Source organism: Ascaphus truei, chromosome 19 (assembly GCF_040206685.1).
Source record: "Ascaphus truei isolate aAscTru1 chromosome 19, aAscTru1.hap1, whole genome shotgun sequence".
Taxonomy (NCBI): Eukaryota; Metazoa; Chordata; class Amphibia; order Anura; family Ascaphidae; genus Ascaphus; species Ascaphus truei.
Window position 1 is genome coordinate 15,951,930 of NC_134501.1, and position 15,354 is coordinate 15,967,283.

Here is a 15,354-nt window from a genome sequence, read left to right on the forward strand (position 1 = left end):
CTCTCTTTCTCAACTTGAGTAAAACACCTATTGTAGGTTCTGTATCAGAGTAACGCTAAGACATACTTAATGTTCGGTTATTGGAAGATAACGCAACATTATGCTACAATAAGTGACGCTTATAGTGCCGACGACGGTGACGCGACCAATGACGTCAGCCGTCGCCATTGCGAAAGTTATATTTTAAGTTTAGGTGCTGGCTACAAGGCCAGTGACGTCACAAAAGGGGGAGGCACAAAGAAGCTCCTAGGGGGAGCACCCCTAGTCCGCAAGGGGACACCGTCACCGAAAAAAATCAAATATCAGTGATTACCAGATTTTTGGTAGCACTGTCGCTTTGTAGCTTTGTCGCCATCGCGTGCAGTATAAGCGCTGACGACGGCGACAATGCATTCTTGCCGCCAGCACTAAAAGCGCAGGCTTTCACATTTGCTAATGAGATGTAGACCAACGGTTGTTTTTGCATATAATTAGCTTTGAGAATACGCATTAACCTCAGGGTTCCTGTTTTAGGTAACGTCACATTAGGAGACCTGATGTAACAGAACTTATTGCTTCTATCCACTTGAATGTGGATCCCTTTAAGCTCAGAACTGCTGTTTTACATGGGTTATAAAGTACAGATGGGGTTAAAGAAGTATACAACCTGCAAATCTACTCGCAGACAGCATTTTTGACCCTTGGGGGTAGTATATCATGTGAGGGTTGCTGGCTTGGCATTGTGAAGCAGGTCATGGCTTCATATCAGGTACACTAATACGTAAGGCTAAAGCCCCGCTCCCTCAGTCAGCGCGCCCGCGCTGACAGGCAATTGACCGCGATATGATGTCTGAGGGAGCCGGAGCGGGAGGGGTGCGAGAGTGGGAGGGGAGGGCGTGTTAAAACTTTGAAGATCGTGGTGCAGTGGTGCCGTCCACCCCACCTCCACCACCCCCACACACAACACATACACACAACAGATACACACAACACATACACATACACACACACATACACACACACATACACACACACATACACACAGCTCCTTCCCTGCTCCCCTCCCAAGCCGCCTCCCATCCTTAGCTACTTCCATCCCCTCCTTCCCTCATTGGCTGACTGCCGCACCACGTGACGCGTCAGAGCTGCGAATTACTGGGAGCTTGCAGCACCGGCCGGCTGACGCGTCACAGCACGCAGTCAGCCAAGTAGTAAGGAGCCAGCGGGGACCTCCACACTACAGGAAAGGGGCTGGTGGTCCGCGGCGGCACGGGCCGTCGGAAGCAGCGGGACCCAGGCTTTATGGTGAGGAAAAGGTGACAACAACATGCACAGTGATAATAAAGAACACATGCGCCCATTCTGATGTCTCAGACAAGCCCCATAATCACACAGCACTGCAGCAAGGGATTCTGGGTATATTCTTCTATTTGCATTTTTGAGTCAATTCTTCTTTAAATATATAAAACCAGATTGCAGGAACACTAACACTTCACTTGAATAATCTTCGCTGCAATCATTCTAGACTAGTGGTAGAGCACGCCTGTTCGGCGATTAATTACTTTCCACAAGTCGTAAAAACAAGCATTTTGCAACAATATTCTTTCAGTAAACCACGAATTTAGTTGTTAGGCATGCATCATTTATTCATAATAGCTGTTCAGATCCATTTGCATTCATTCTCTTTTACTGCAAATACGAATGAACTTGGAGGGAATTCGAAAATCACATCTTTCTTTGAGCAAAAGTGCAATCATTACAGCTATTTGTACATTTGTGTGGTGTGCCGAAGGTTCCAAAAAAAAGGGTCGTGAAGTTGCAAAAACAAACCTCTCAGCCATGACAAGTTATCATATATATTAAAGGTGCAATCCCACGTAGCTGGCCAGAAAACAACCTTTTGTAAATTATTTAACGGTCTAACGGGCTTCCCTAAACAAATCTAACCATGTCAATAGCAAAGGTATAGTTCCTTTTATTTTTTGGGAATTTAATTTCAACGTACATTTCTTAATGGTATCTGAACGAGAAAGGGTTTGTGAATCATGTGTTTTCTCTTAGACCAGGGGTGCACCCTTAGACCAGAGGTGCGCGAACTGGGGGGCACGTGAGATTTTGGGGGGTGTGGTGGTTGCAGAGGCCCCACACTCTTGCCCGCTGGTATTTAAATTAAATGGCGGGGGGCCGCGTGACTTCACTTACTGTGACTCAGCCAGCTTCGGCGCCGCCGCGTTAAACAACGCTGCAGGGTCATGTGACGTGACCTCACATGACCCAGCGGCGTCATTTGATGCCGAGTCGCAATGGCAACGGGTCACATGACATGTCATCACATGACCCGCAGCGTCATTTGACGCTTCAGACCCATTAAAGCTGCAGTTCAGCCAATATCCTGCATGTGTGTTTTTTTTAATAAATCAGTTCTGTAGTAAGAAAAAATACTTTTAGCATTTTCTGTTTTAAAAAAAACAACTTTGAAAGACCAATTTTCTTGTATTCTATTTTAACACGCATGCTTGTTCCTATAGCAACGATTTACATTCCCCATATTTAAAGATGTCGCCAAACTTTGCCGATCAATAGACGGAGAACGAATTGACCGGCAGCTATGCAGTTTTTTAGGTAATTAGAGATTGCCCACATGAAACTATTGAAGTAAAAAAATTAATAAAAATAAAAAAAAAACTGAACTGCAGCTTTAAACATGTTCCTGATATTCGTCCACCTTATTTATAACAATATTTATATACCTTGGCACAAGGAGGGATTATCCCATGAAGTCACAAGCTGCATTAAGAAGAACCATAGCAGTGATAACCCCACTTGAAATACAGTATACTGTATCTGAGGTAACTGACTACGCTAATTGCAAGCCATGTCAATAGAAACCCAGGGGGCTGCTGGGATCAAGAAGAAGTTAATGCTCAGGGTATAGACCCTAAATTCATTATTATTATTCATTAATATTCTGCTGTATGTTTAACTATATTGACTGACAAATAGTTGCTGGAGGGTCATTAAAGAATTGAGATCTAGTGCTTGAATGTTAGGGAGTATTGGTTATAAACTAAACCCAGATTTTTGGGATGGGATAATCAGGGAGCACAGTCATGTTAAAGCAGAAATTTCCCTCTGAAATGTATTTTTGGGCCATGGAAGCAGAAACACAGCTCCCCAAATCCTATCAGGGGAACAGTATAGATCAGGGGTAGCCAACTCCAGTTCTCAAGGGCCACCAACAGCTCAAGTTTTAAGGATATCCCTGCTTCTGCACAGGTGGCCCAATCAGTGAGCCACTCATTGAGCCACCTGTGCTGAAGAAGGGATATCCCTAAAACCTGGCCTGTTGGTGGCCCTTGACTGGAGTTGTCCATCCCTGGTATAGAGGACCAGCGCAAAATAGTGGAAGTGCCAGTGCTGGTAAATGGACTGGAGGTTCTGGGATGGTATTTTGGGCTACGGTACTTTTGCTAAATTAATGGATTGTAGACCCTTCCCAACTCAAGGTGTCAACACACATACAAAGGATCAAATATCAGGGAAGACGCACATAATTGACAAATCCGACTAGCAGTTAGTTAATGAAAAATGGTATATCTTTGGATTGTCCTCATCTAGTTGCTGCAGATTTGTACCTATCACTTATAATACTAGGAAATTGTAGAGTAAGGAATCAGAGATGTTGGCAACAAAGAAAGATCATGATAAGCAATGGAGTGGTGTGTTTAATTGAATCTAATGATACATACAAAGTACCCAGACAAAATGACCTGTTTGCTCATAAAATTGTAGTTCTTTAGCTTGTTATTCTGACCCTGTTTTAACTCATCAAATACAGCATACACGCAAGCATTTGTTTAATTATGTCAGTGCATACACACACACATTTGTTTCATTGTGTCAATGCATACACACACAAGCATTTGTTTCTTTGTGTCAGTGCATACACACACAAGCATTTGTTTCATTGTGTCAGTGCATACACACACACACATTATTTGTTTCATTGTGTCAGTGCATACACACACACACATGCACACACATTATTTGTTTAATTGTGTCAGTGCATACACACACATTATTTGTTTAATTGTGTCAGTGCATACACACAAGCATTTGTTTCAGTGTGTCAGGACATACACACACACATTTGCTTCTTTGTGTCAGTGCATACACACAAGCATTTGTTTAATTGTGTCAGTGTACACACACACACACACATATCATTTGTTTCATTGTGTCAGTGCACACACACACACACACACACACACACACACACACACACACACACACACACACACACACACACACACACACACACACACACACACACACACACACACACACACACACACACACACACATTATTTGTTTCATTGTGTCAGTGCATACACACACATTATTTGTTTCTTTGTGTCATTACATACACACAAGCATTTGTTTCTATGTGTCAATGCATATACACACACACACACACACACACATACATTATTTGTTTCTTTGTGTCAGTGCTTTGTTGCTTGGGCTTTGGCATTTATTGTAAAACCATGCTGCACTGAGGTGGTTAAAAGGAAATAAGATATTGAACTAACGTAATCATCTTTTGTAGACAGTAGTAGTCAATGTAATTCACCAATTAACATAATTAGATGTTAGGTTGGGCCTGTCATTTGGAAAAATAAAATGTTATTTAAATGATGTTAACCAGCTTTCCACCTTCTGTAGAAATAAAAAGTGCAGGATCATGAACAGGTCTGCTGGAAAAAAGGATCATGTGTTTAATTACAACACAGTCTAACTTCTATGTTATTGTTCAGTGATGGTAATCACACTGAAAAACGATTGTAATCCCTGACTAATGAAACATGGCAAAGATTTATAGGATGTCTGATGGTTTGTGACTAGAAGTTGGTGAGTGTAAAGATAACCTCCCTGTGGGTACAAAATGTGTATTTCCGCAGAATCCTTATCTACATCCATGTTCAAAGGAATTAATGTAAAAACCCAATGCTGACACAGAACACAGATCAGTGTGCAGTTATCAACCAGATCTCAAACACCCACGGCTTTGTGAATAACTACTTGCTGTTTGATGTAACACACTCAAAGAGTTTGGTTTGTAGTTACTAATAAGTGTTGTCTTGATATAGTGCTCAAAGTGCACGCATCACTAATTTGTGCAGGCTCAAAGAGTCACTTCCCCAAAGAGCTTACACTCTAGCTTGGTGCCGAAGACACCGAGATATAATGGGAGATGTTGGCCCGGAAGGTGTCTTCCATTGCTGCAAGGTGTCTTAGTTACTTGCCTAAGATCAAACGTGGAGATGATACTGGGATTCAGACCAGGATCCCCACTTGAAAGGTAGTGTTATTACCACTAAGCTACTTCAAGTTAATCATAGTGGAACTTCCCCCCTGTTTTATTTATAGAACCTCCTAACATTGAAGACCTGCCAGATGGAAAGGCTGGAAACTTCAGCCAAAGACGCCAGTTGAGCAATACGAGTGGTAATTATTTTCAAATATCTTGTATTATTTGAAAGAAAAGTTACTGCCTAGCAAAGTTGCTTGAAACCTTTTGGAAGAATGCATTGCGTGAAGGTTTTAAATAAACTAGTAACTAGATCAGTGTTAGGCATCAGGAGACCCAGGAAAAGGTGAGAAATGGAGAGCTATGTTACATAGGACTATCTGGGGAATTGTCCCAATATATTCACAATAGATCAGTTTAACTTTGATGAAGTGCTCCTGTATTAGCTTTAATTGTTCCCACCTAGTATTACACCAAACGGATCTAAGTTTAAATCCAATTAAATGTAAAAAAAAAAAAACAACCATGCATTGACTTTGCTTTTGAAAGTCTCATCAATTTGTGTTTTGTAGGTAATGTAAAGAAATCCACAAACCATTATTTAAATATCACACACATCTGAAACCAGTGTGGCTACATTCTGTTTGCATTCAACCAGTCCTAAAGCTGAGTGCTATTCCATGCATTTCATAATACTTCTAATTCTATTCTGTTATAATCAAATATTGGAATGGAACACATCCTTAGATGACTACATTGACATATACATACAAATATAGAGGGCCAAATTTACTAAGCAGTGCTATGCCATAAGACACCTTCTGGTGCTGGAATACAATTTACAGCCCATTAAAGAGAATATGCCATGAAGGTGTCTCATGGCATAGCAATGCTTAGTAATATGACCCATAATCCTTATTATAAATATTTGTCAGGTGCTCAGCCCTACTCAGCCCTACTTGTTTATCATTGTGACGGTAGGGGTAGCGGCCTCACATAATAAAGGTGAAGCCCGGCTGCCTGCCCCAATACCGTGTGTAATGGCAGCCTCTGTGAGGCTCAATTTGGCTGGTGTATGTAATGTTTGGTGTAACCCCTTCCAGAAAAGCGCTAATCCCTGTGTGTTACCTGGAAGGGGGAAAACTGTATGAATTGGGAAACGGGGATTGCATATGAAGAAGAAGCACTTTTATTCCCCATGTTAGAATGTAGCATGTTCCCCATACAGTTAGTCAGCAAGCCAGTACTGTAATTGATGTTATTAGCATTTCTCTGTATGTAAACCCAGTAGTTCACTTAGCTGGGCTGTCTGCAGAGACATGCCGGGTCGTGACCAAGGCTGGGGGCGGCTAAGTGCGGTGACAAATGGTGAGCGGGGAAGGGCTGATTACCAGGTCTGGGGATGGGCTCTCAGCAGGGCAGATCCTTTGTTCCCCGTAGACACTGAGTCGCCTACCCAGTGGGAGGTACAGGGCTGGCCAAGGGAACCGTTGCCGGGTCTGAGCCCTGTAGGCGCGATTTCCATTGGCAAGTTCAAATTTGCCACTTGCCAGCCACTCCGTCATCGAGGGGCGGTCCAAAGTGCTTAAGCGGGCCACCTCCTCTGATTGGTGCAGCCAGACGAACCCTCGTCCTCTGATCCATGCCCTGATTGGTCGGTGTCCCTGCCCCATGTTAAGTATAGCAATCGAGGGCTATGTAAGGAGCGTGGCCGATCAGGGAACAAGATGATTTTTGGAGCTGATTGGAAACACGGCTGGCGGGAGACTCAAAAGTGCTTTGTATGAAATAGCACTGAGAAGCCGGGGAAGAAGACGCTCAGGGCGAGCCGACTGAAGCTGGCCCCTGAACCTGGTTGACGTGAGTTTCTTGCCCCACAGGCCCCAGTTGGTGAGTGTTTCACTGTGTTGAGTATTTTGTGTGTTTGCTGGCTTGCCAGAATAAACTTTCGGTTATTCAACTATTGTATCCTGTCTGGTGATGGTGATCCCGGTGGTTTCGGTGTTAAAAGTTCCGGTCCCCCCATGACAATCATATAATCTAAAAAATACCCTGACTGAAAAAGCAGAGAAAAAAAGGCTTAGAAAACATCACTTTTGATAAGTACTAAGGACATTTCTGCTACTAAATTATCTGCTAATATAGATTTTTGGACTTGATTACAATTTTTATTTATAACGAGGGGAAATTGTGCATTGTTTGTTTCAGAATGCTGCCTTTTTGGAATTGTAACAGACACAAAATACACATTTGTATTACACAAAGTAGAAATAGTTAAACAAAATCGTTTTTTTTACCACGGGACATGTTCGAGGAATATACTGTAACTGATGGTTGAGTACGTGTCACTTACACCAAACTGTGCCCCTATATTTACTAACCCTTCCCAGGACATTCTCCCCCTCCGCTTGTCCTGTGATAATGGCATTTACTATTCTAAATTAATTTGTTAACCATCAAATAATAAACGTTGGTTTTCTAATACTTTTTTTCAACTGATAATTAATTAAAGGGTAGCTACTATTTTGCCTAAAGGACCAATCTGGTAAATCATTTCCATCAAGCAGTGAATCACATAATCGCAATAATTGCTGTTTCAGCGACTTAAGGCAGACAGTATGTTTGGTCCCAGAATCTCAATTGGGTTTGAGACCTGGTTTATTTCCATTCCGTGCTCCTCTGACCACACTGTAGTACTGTATTTATTTACCATTGGGTTATTTGTTTGTTATGGGTTGCTGAGGCTTTGGCCAGTGAATGCTGGGTTCATGATGTGATGATTCTAGTTTATATGTATGACTCTTCCCACATGATCAGGAAATCCTTTAGCTGTAAGACAGGATGAGGTGATCAGTTTCATCCCTGTGGTCAAGATTTCCACCTCTGAAAGGGCCCGCGGTGAACCACAAAAGTGTCTGGTTTGCAGTTTCTAAAGTCTTTGGTCACTCAACAGTGCTTGCCTATTGCTTCATTTTAACTAACACATCCCTGCAATGGCTAGATCAGACTACACATCAATAACCGGGTAGACTGCAATACTTGAATAAAGTTTGAACATTGACGTTTTAAAAAAAAGAAATATATATATAATGATTTGACGCAAAAATGTGATAATTTTGTATAAATACCGCACTTAACTCTCATTCTGTAAAATGCGAATAGCGCTGATTCTTTGAGGTCAATGGGACGTTTTGTGCAATGGCGCTGGACTGGCGCTATTCACACTACAGAATAAGGGGCTTGGCTTAATATTAATATTATTCGTTTATTTTCATGCTGCACCTTTCACACTAAGCAGTACTTTCAGTATAACACACAAATAAAAATGCAAACGTATAATAAAATAAAATCTAGGGAGAAGCGGCTCAGTGAGTAAAGACACCGGGGGCCGATTCACTAAGCTATGTTAAGTGGGTTTAAGAGCGCAAAGTACCCTTTAAGACCGATAAGGCTGCAGTGAGATTCACTATGCAGTGATAACTGCACTTTATCGCTCTTAAAAGGGCTTTTTTCAGCCCTCGGCGCAAAATGTGCACAATCAGGCTATTGCGCTGCTTTTTGCCAGTACAGGAGATTCACTAAGCAGCGCTAAGTGAATCGGCCTTAAAAAACGCGCCTAACAAACGCGCCAGCTAAAGGCAGGCGCAAAAGGAGCTGGACTTAGAAAATATTTCTTTGGGATTGAGTTCCCACGCTCTGATTGGCTACCATACCATATGAGGCCGGCCATGTTTGTTTGGGTGACGTCATCTTAAAGGCAATTGAAGCACAGCCATTCTGATTGACTGGCGTCATTGCCTTTAAATTACGTCATCATTTTTTTTTTTACGGCCAAAGCACATGGTTTTCAGGGCCCAATCAGGACCGTGAGAACCATATGACGAAAATGTGACGTCATAGGCCTATAAAAGCCTATGTCGTCTCATTTTGAAGCTAGACGGCGAGGAGGAAAGACCTCCTATGGAAGAAAGAAGATCAGGGCGTGGCGGATGAAGATAAGAAGACCCGGAAGAAGACAGGAGACCCCAGAAGAAGACAGAAGAAGACAGAGAAGACCCCCACTATGGATTACAAATAGAAGAAAGAAGATACAGACACTTGTGGATTGTAAGGGTTTATTTATTTATGGTTACCTGGTTCCTGTTGTTGGATTACTTGTTCGAGAGCTTCCGGTTCCCCTTGATTTCGGTGAGTGGTTAATTTTTTTCATGACGTCCATTTTTTTAAATGTCCATTTATTTGCCCTGAATGTATGTATGTCACTATGGGTATACATACATACAGGACAAGTCAGTGGTTGTATTGTATGTTGATTTTTAATGTTATTCAATTTGTTTTTATTGCACCTGTATTTATGTCTGTAAACTATAGATGGACATACATACAGATATAATAAAAACTTGTTTGCTTGCCTTGTTTTGATGTTTTTTGGAATTGCAATTTGCTGCTTTGTGTAAAAATGTGTTTCTAATCTACATTGCATTTTTTCAAATGTTTATTGAAAGGCTGTTTGCTATAGATTATTTCATTGGCTTATTTTTGGAAGCTAGATTTAGTGTGATGGTTACTTTGACATAGATTATTTTTCACAATGGCTTGTTTTTAGGATTTGAAGTGTGTAATTGATTTGGATTGTAATTGATTGGAGATTGGATTAATTGATGGTAATTTAATTGTGTTGAGATGCTTTGTTTTTCTTTAATGGTTGTATTTGTATCTTGTTTGGAATAGTGTATTTGATTTGGAGCATTGGTTGGCATAGTATACATGATGCATAGATTAATTGTATCATGTACACATTGTCAAATTGAGTGTTTTTATTTGCATTTCTTAGATATTGATTTTGCTTGGTGCTGTTTGATATTGGGAGAGATTTGTATTTCGGCATGTACAGTATATCCTTAACCATTTATTTGTATATTGGTTAATCATGCATATACAGTATATATATATATATATACATATATATATATACATACATACATGATGAAGCCACTGTACAAATAAATGGGTGAAGGGTGGGTATCGGGTCAGGGTGGCTTAACTCCTTAATGACTGTAGCGGTTAATAGCCGCTACGGTCATTAAGGGGTTAGGGGACATTAGTTTGGCTCTTTTTCTTCTTGTGTATATTTTTCAGCACCCCAGTGTATGGACGGTGAGGAAGATGAGGATGGCCTTCATCGTGGGTGCCCGACAAGGGTGAGTACAAAATGTTTTTATTGTATTTATTGTGATTAATGTATATTTAATGGGCAAATGCATTATTATCCATATGTGGATAATAGTAATTTTGCCCATTACTATAGTGTGTATGTGTTAGGGGGCGGGGGGGATGTGTGTTGTATATAGCAATGTTTATTGTGGGCAATTGTCCCCAATAAACATGCTATTATGCCTTAACCCCTTCATTGCCTTAGCGGATAGCCGCTAAGGTAATGAAGCTGCTTTAATGTATTTTTTATTAATAGTGTGCAGGAGCAGGGGGTCCCCTGAGCTGAACCGCATTGGTTTCAGGTCCGGGAGCCCCCTACTTCAGGAGATATAGGCCCCGTTATGGGGTGCCGGTATCCCCTGCACTTGTAAAGCTCCCGCATCACATGACCGGGACATTTACATTCTGCAGGGGATACCGGCACCCCATAACGGGGCCTATATCTCCTGAAGTAGGGGCCCCCCGGACCTGAAACCAATGCGGTTCAGCTCAGGAGACCCCCTGCTCATGTATACTACTATTAAAAATCATATTTGTACAGCACGATCGCCTGTAAGAGCCGTGCATTGAGACGCAGCGTCTCCATGCAGTTCTTACAGGCTGCTTTGTTTACAATAGTTATCGTGCTAAATAACTTTTAGCACGATAACAGGGGGGGGGGAAGAAGGTGATCGCGCGATATGGCCCTTTTGGGCAAGGCAGGCCGAAAACGCGCCAAACAGCCTTAGTGAATAGCGCTTATGGCTTCACCCTTTTTCGCCCGAGCGATGTAACCCATTTCAGCGCTAATTAACGTAGTTTAGTGAATCGGCCCCAGTGACTTATAACAACAACACAGAGTATGTAGCAGGGGAACCTGGATCAATTCCTGGTGTCAGCTCCATGTGACCTCGGGCAAGTCACTTTATCTCTCTGTGCCTCTGGCACGAAAAACATAGTAAGCTCATCTGGGCAGGGGGTGTGTCTGAAAAAATCCTATGAGCTGCTTACCATGCACTGTACTGTAATTGTGATGCGCTTTGAGTCTCATTGGGATAAAAGCGCTATCTGAAATAAAGTTATTATTATTAAAATATGGATGAGACTGAAACATGCAAAACCCAATAGAGAGAAGAGAATTCCTGCTGTTTAACTGAAAGTACTGGGTATACTTTATATGGTATGTTGGTAATGAAAATCCAGCCACCTCTAGTTACAGTACAAACACATACTCTTTTCCCCTTCATTGTTTTTTTTAAAAGTTATATTCATCTTTTTTCCTTTTTACGAGCGGTAAAAATTTCTACCAGGTCTGCGGGGCATAAATTGTACAGGCCAGCAGCCTGTCACATGTATGAAACTGGATTGACACGCTTTGTACGTCTGACACAGCTGCAAGCAGAAAATGGAATGAGGCGTCAAAATGAGTCATGGGCACTTTTATCCAAGTTCGGTTTGCAATATTTCTAGTATTTCTGCATAACCACAATACTTATACCTGCATTTAGTTCTTGTATTTTGTTCCGTAGCAATACATTTGGTCAGGACTGAAAGTGTCTTTCTTGCTGGGATGAGGGGAAAACACAGAGACACTGAAACATACATTTGTAAGTGACTATTTCCCGAAATTTCAAGAGCAGAGAAAGCCAAAGATTTGACAGTTTCACAGAATTGTGTGAAAGTTTTGCACAGCTCTGTTCAAAACGTAATTTTCTAAATATACAGTACACAACATATGATTTTGTGGGGATTTTTTTTAATGCAAAAGTTAATTATGTGAAAAGTTAATGTAATTAAATTGCTGCAGAAATCTGAGCAATGGAATATCATTGCTATGTACGCTGATACACGACACAAATTGTCATTCTTGTGTTTGGTTCAACAATGGTTCACAATAAATAATGTCCACAAATACCTTTTGTAATATCTATAATAATCCCCACATACTATGTGTGCTGGTTATTATTCTTTAGTACCACATCTGGAATCCATTCGTTTTCCCTAGTAAATCAAAATAAAAAAATAATTCTGCGTCTCTTACTAGGTTAATTGAAAACAATATCACTATCAGATGTCTTGGAAGCAGGCAACATACAGATGGGATGTGACCTTTTCCAATAAAATAAAATTGGAAGGATGACTCTTGGCTTTTTCTATTTATTTTTGTTTCACAGTAAGTCTAAATCTGAAAAGCCCATTTCGCAACCCCACTTATCAGTGTTTATTCCCCTTTCTTTTAATGCCAAAACAAACTCTGCTTCTCAGCTTGGGGTGTTCCAATATCCACGATGAGCCAACTCCCTGCTAACATCACACTTTCACTTTCAAGCCATTAGGTTGCTGGCGTTAATGGGAACAACATTTTAGGGGTGCACGCTCATGAAAGTAAAGTTGAATGGAAGAAGGTAGTTCAATTGAATCCTCAATATCTCTAAAGCACCAAACTAATCTACAGTAACATCAGGCGTATCGTCCATCATCTGTCGCTTTACTCCTCGCTCTACGGCTACGGACACGCTAGGCGCGCGCGATCAAACACATGTAAGTCTATGCAAACGTCTATAGTGTGCGAGTGCAAGTCGGGAAGAGCGATGCTAGAGGAGACAACGTCTTTTCATTTTCCCGGGCGAGGGCCGGGTCACGTGCATGGTTCAGCCAATGAGGGCGAAATGCTCACGTGACGTCACGCCCCCAAATTCGAATTATAGCTGCTCTTGGCCGCGTAGCCTCCTCCAGACCCCACAGTCCACAAGCTGTCTCAGCGGAAGGCGCAGCATGGCGTCACGCGCTCCGACGCGCGCACACATGCTCCCAGCATGTCCGCAGCCTAGCAGTTGTTACCTTGCACCATTATATCGTAAACTCCACTGATCAGCTGTGAGCTAACATGCTCTGTGGGTGAGTATGTCATTTCATGATGTATGTTCTATGCTGTTGGGCTCTGCGATGAAGAATGCACTTTCATTTGACTAACTAGAGCAGCTCTGTCTGTTCTCCGGCTACAAATCAGCGAGCCTGTTGGAGTTCAGTACTTGCTAAAGAATATATAGTAGATGCATTCACAATTACCTGGGATAGGCACACGGGAATCATCCTGGGACAGAAAATTAAAGGAGAAAGATCAGGCAGGGTCTATGTTTTATAATAATTAGAGAACACGGGAAAATTTGGAATTCTATGTCAACTCAAACCTGGAACAGCAGTGATGCACCTACTGTATTTACATAATACTGGCTGCGTTTTCTAATCGTGTTCAGGTTCCGGAATTTATTTAGTTGCTGTACTTCCAAATAATTAGACTTGGTAACATACAGTGAATCTAATCCTAACGACTTTTCACATAGAATACCTGTAAGGAGTCAAAAATGGTTTCATGCAGTCTAGAACTGTCCTGAGCGTTGTATTCTGATTAGATGTCATTGCTAAGCAATCCATTCACAAATACCCTTAGCTCATGATTTTACCACCCAAATGATGTCATCCTTTTAAAAGGGAGGCCCTGCAACGGTAGTTTAATACGTATCAATTCAATGCTTTAAATTCATTTGCAGTGTATATGACTTTAACTCTGAAAGAACTGCGATACGAAAGAAAAACAGCCAGCAAGTGGCAAGAAGCGTCTTCCCTCATTATTCTGCAACGCTCTCAGGGTGTCTCATTATTCTTTATTACATAGGTCTGGTGTGCCACCTACTCAGATAAATGGCAGAACAAGTGTGCAGTGAATATTCACAGTGGCTCGTCCATCAGCTATATGTGCCACTAATTAGATTATTTACTGGGTCATATAAATAAATAAACACAAAGTAAACACATCCTAAAAATATGTTTGCATAATGAGAAAGAGCAGAGTTTAAAGTCAGAGGTTAATACCAGCCACTTATTCCATCTCATTAACCCCAATGCTGCCAGAGGGAGCAGCAGTGCACTGAAGAGCAGAGTTCATTTGAATTTGGTCCTGTAGTTTGTTCAGTGGGAATGGAGGTAACAGGGGGTGATAAATTTTTTTTACGCATCCCATATCTATAATGAATTATAATTCTGAAAATATTTAACAGAATTATCTTGTTGCATATTCCCTGTTATGATGTACCATCACCTCCCAGGGTCAGGACATAACTTAAATGCCATTTGCAATATCAACACCAAGTAGTCCAGGGAAACGTATATCAAAATTAATGTTTGTGTCAGTATTTCGATTATTGTCATTATTATGTTTTTTTGTTATGTATTCACGGTACCAGCCTGGTATACAGCGTTTTACTGTCGAGCTACAGTATACATTTAAAAAGTCAGGTACTATTTATACAATGCAGGCATAAGAGATTTACAGATTCAGTGAAAACAGAAATAAAAGGTAATGTCTGCCCCAAAGAGCTTGCAATCTAATGTTTTATATTCCAGTTGGTGGACACAGCAGGATTTTATGCCCTTGAGTTGGTGATGTGTTTCTGTCCCTTTGCCACAGAAGTTCTATGTATTGCAAATCTCAGCAAGTTAATGTGTCCAGGTGAACCAGACTGTCCTGTATGTGGACACTCTGTCCAGTAAAAAAATAGAGGTAATACTGGACATGTATGTGTCCGGTTTTACCTCTCTGGACATAGTGATCTGACTGGCTTGCGGGGCCGCGGGATTTCCTAGAGCAGGGCTGTTGTTATGGGGCTGGGCAGCTTCCTCCATCCTTATTGGTTGCTGCTGGGTAATGCAGCCAATCAGGAGAGGCATCAGGAGCCCAGGGTGGGGCCGAGGAGAGGAGGAAACGGTATGGAGAGGAGAGGAGTAGTTTGAGCCACTCTGCTTCCTGCACACGATATGGGAATACAGTGTCCCTACACATCAGGCAGATGTTAGCTCTTAGGCCTAGATCC

General features: G+C 41.6%; 1 long non-coding RNA gene across 1 annotated transcript in view; it reads left to right on the plus strand.

Moving 5' to 3' along the window:
- The window catches only part of LOC142470226 (uncharacterized), a 55,038-nt gene that overhangs the window by 10,710 nt on the left and 28,974 nt on the right, over positions 1 to 15,354 (plus strand). Inside the window, exon 2 of the long non-coding RNA XR_012789239.1 lies at positions 5,410 to 5,487. This is a non-coding gene — a long non-coding RNA (uncharacterized LOC142470226). The remainder of the gene's footprint in view (positions 1 to 5,409; positions 5,488 to 15,354) is intronic.